At 37.7% G+C, this 3,868-nt stretch overlaps 1 long non-coding RNA gene across 1 annotated transcript; it reads right to left on the reverse strand.

Moving 5' to 3' along the window:
* Window positions 1-2,344: 2,344 nt before the first annotated feature.
* Window positions 2,345-3,089, reverse strand: LOC307124117. The gene is made up of 5 exons (XR_013816242.1): window positions 3,033-3,089; window positions 2,962-2,987; window positions 2,808-2,873; window positions 2,637-2,719; window positions 2,345-2,359 (listed from the first exon to the last, which is right to left on the reverse strand). It is a non-coding gene; the product is annotated as an uncharacterized lncRNA (long non-coding RNA).
* Between the last annotated feature and the right edge of the window lie 779 nt (window positions 3,090-3,868).

The raw sequence follows: 3,868 nt of genomic DNA on the forward strand, positions 1-3,868 counted from the left end.
AACTAGACACTTGAAATATTGCTACCCAAGAGTCATAATAACTCAAAGTAATATGGGAACAGAGTAATATACATGTAAATATACATGTAAGTGACTCACGTTTTTTGTTTTCATTTAGGGAAAAAAATATTATAATTTAATGTTAAGAGCCTGAAAATAACTTAAATATAAAACTGAATGTCTAATCATGTCATGATTCAAATATGAGGATGATTCTCTCAGTAATGTAGCTTCTGTGAGCTTTTATGTCAAGAAAAGTCTAGGCGTCATTTCAAAAAGGCCATTTATTTCAGAACATTTGCTATTGTAAAGAGTAGTTTTTCATTCAAATAAATCTGCAATAAACTGCAATATATTACTAATTATAATGGATAAACAGTTACTGAAAAACTAAAGCAACTATTTACAGAGATTACAAAGTGTAAAAAACTCATTTAGCTGATAATAAGTGTCAGTGAGAGACAGCGCGCTCCACTGCAGTTGCGCCATGGAGAGCGCGCAGCGAGCGCGCAAACAGTATTCACCAAAGCCTACTTACGCAAACTGCGCAAGATAATGCCTTTTGATTGGTTACTAAGTCCATCAATCAAACCTTTGTTGAAAAGGCATTGGCTGGGCACCGAGTGCCTTTATCCAACGAAAACCATGGGCGCAATGATTGACAGCTCACCAAGCCTGTAAAGCGCTTCCTCTATATGATGCATCCCAGAAGAGTCTCTGATTGAAGGAGAGAGACGAGGGTTGAACCATTGCACGTGGGAGAAGCTATTCTAGCAGGGGGAGTTTGCCAGACACGGAATAGAATCGATATTTCATTGAAAATGGACATGATTGATCACGCTAACTCAAAACTCTCTTGCAAACAACGGAGGATTTTTAGTTTTTTCCCTATTTTTTCGTTGTTTTGGATTAAAAAGTGGGATGCATTTTGAAGAGTGGACTCTTACACAGAGATGTATGCGGGTGTTTATTGGATTCGTCCGATCTGATCTGAACGACAGGAGATGAAAGATGAGTAACGCTGATATTTTGCTTATGTTTACATGGCAGGTCCTTTAGTGTTTCATTTAACCCTTTCCTCTCTGGTGTATTTATTGCAAAAACAAGTTCAGAACATGAATCTTGAGTGTTTTAGCTTTCAAATGATGCATAGTTTGTGATAGTTGATTGAATATTTTGTATAAAACAAAAGTTAATAAAAGTACACACCCCCCCACTTCCGTCAACCCCCCCGTCCACGAACCGGTGCGGGTTAAGAAGTTAAGATATATCAGTGCAAATTTTCAGTTTGGACGACTAGTCTAATCCCTGTCCGGGAAACCACCCCATAATATTGCATATACCATTATTATAGCTTTACCTTTTCAATCAATTCGATGGTTTCTACATCTGTGACATCTTCGGGGGTTAACACCACACGGTCAAAATCTCCTGTAGCAAGATAGGTGTAGCACCAATTGCGCATGAAGTCAGGTGCTGGACCTCCTTGAGCCAAGGAGCAAGCAATGATCTCTCCAAAGCTCCTAAGGATATTTAAAAGACAAATTTCAAGCATATACACCACCAATCAAAACTTTGAGTACACTTTCATAACTTTATATTCAAAGTGTACCAAAACTTTTGATTGGTAGTGTATACACACACACACACACACACACACACACACACACACACACACACACACATAAAAAAGGAAAATACATAAGTAAAACTTAATGCAATAAAAAGGTTTTCTTAAAACCTGAAGTAGCTCTCCTCCAGGGCACTTATTGAGTATATAGGATTCTTTCCCTTGTTGTCAGGGCCAGGCTCAAAGTAGCGTAATTCAATTCCATTCATCAGGTCTGCCAAAATCAATAAGTGCACGTAAGTTAAACAGCACAAGAAGAGAATATCAACGAGATATTGTTCACAACAACTGATACACCAAAAAAATGAAAGACAGTTACCAGTAAGGAACTCCTTCTTTATTGCTCCTGTATCTATACCTGCCTCTCCAACAAAACAAACTTTAAGGGAGCATTTTGGGGTGCTTTTCTTTTGTCTTTTCCATTGTTGAATAGCACGGTGAAAGAAGTTAGATCGAGTGACACAGACTGAGAATGTCTGAGAGTTGTCCACCTGTTCAGCTAGATTTTGCAGGATGTCATCAAGGCTGGAAAAACGACAACTCAATCACATATGTGTATGTGTGTGTGTGTGTGTGTGTGTGTGTGTGTGTGTGTGTGTGTGTGTGTGTGTGTGTCACACACACACATATATTTCACGATAACAATTTCACAGTTTATCTACTGTAATCGGTTCTGACCTTTGAGGCTCATTTTTTTCTACATCCAAGGTTCCTTGGTTTTCTACAGGTCTGAGAAATATATACAATAGAAAAGAGAACAATGTCACAATGGGAAAACTTTTGTTCCTTCATAAAAGTAAATGATACACTATTGAACGTTAATGAAACATGTTTTTAAACCTGGGTAACATTTGGATGCTTAAATTACATTTAAAAAGCTAATAATGAGAAATTATACAATTAATCACAAAGTAAATTACATGAAGTTCAAATAATCTGTATTTCATATTCTATTCTGCAATAGCCTGATGTGTTTCAGAACATAGGATAGTTTAACCACTCCTACCTCTCACCACATGTGCTTGCATGCACCTCTAGAAAATAAAGAGGAAATGGTTCCTGGCATATTGGGCAAGATGCATACTCGCTCTGAAAATATGAGAATACATACATGGGAACATAAGCAGGGTATATAATTCTATAAATTAGAAAAAAAAGATTCCATGACAACAATTACCTTTTTGGATGGTTCTGCATTCAGAACAGGTGGAACAAATTCCACATCAGAGTCACAGTTGAATAGCTATAAAAAATATAAATTGCATTACATGGCAATACTCAATATTGTGGTTTTAAAAATACCAGGAAATAGTTAAAACACGTTAACTTACTTCTTTGCTGCCTTCGTCATGCACACCTTCTGCATGCACACCTTCGTCATGCACACCTTCTGCATGCACACCTTCGTCATGCACACCTTCTGCATGCACACCTTCGTCATGCACACCTTCTGCAGCATCCGATTCCACAGTTATTGATTCCTCACTGTCAGAAAAACTTGCACTGCTACAGGAATTGACATGGATTGCCAAGAGCTGTAATGGCATTTGTTCATTGCATCTACTGCAGTGAGCTTTGGGCATTTTATCAAATTCTTTGGAATTGAGTGGCAATGGAGTCATATCAATTTCCAGTTGAAGTGGCACTATATAAAGAACAGATTTGCCACAATTGCTTGCTGTTTGTACTAGTGCTCCTGTATAGCCTTCTGATTCTGGGGCAATCACAGTTAGGGGCCTCTGTCCACTTCCACCTGTGAATATAGCAAAACTGAAATATAGAAAAGCTAGTAAAAGAGCAAAAAAATTTTAAATAATAAAATCAAACAATACCCATTGCTTTATACAGCAGCCAGCCTCCATCCAAGCCTTGCATTTTGGGGAATTCAAGACACAACATCTCAGACAACTGTATATAAATAAAATGTGTTTACAATGTGAGTGTGCATTATATAAGTATGGTCCAAGAATTATACTATTACCAGCACATACTTCGGCATGACTGATGTTATCGTTAACTTGTAAGCTTCTTTTCCCAAGTCCTGCCTCAATCAACTTGAATTCATCACTGCCTTTTGGAGTTTTTGTAGTCATGTGAGGCAGAAGGTAAAATGACATCACAACTGTCTTTGGTGCCTTGCGTTTCATGGGGACAAACTTTGATTTTCCCTTCAACCCCTTTTGAAAAACTCCTGGAAATGATCTAAAATGATACAAACAACAATTCCCACATGTATAT

Source organism: Gobio gobio (genome assembly GCF_949357685.1).
Source record: "Gobio gobio genome assembly, chromosome: 1".
In the NCBI taxonomy this organism is placed as follows: Eukaryota; Metazoa; Chordata; class Actinopteri; order Cypriniformes; family Gobionidae; genus Gobio; species Gobio gobio.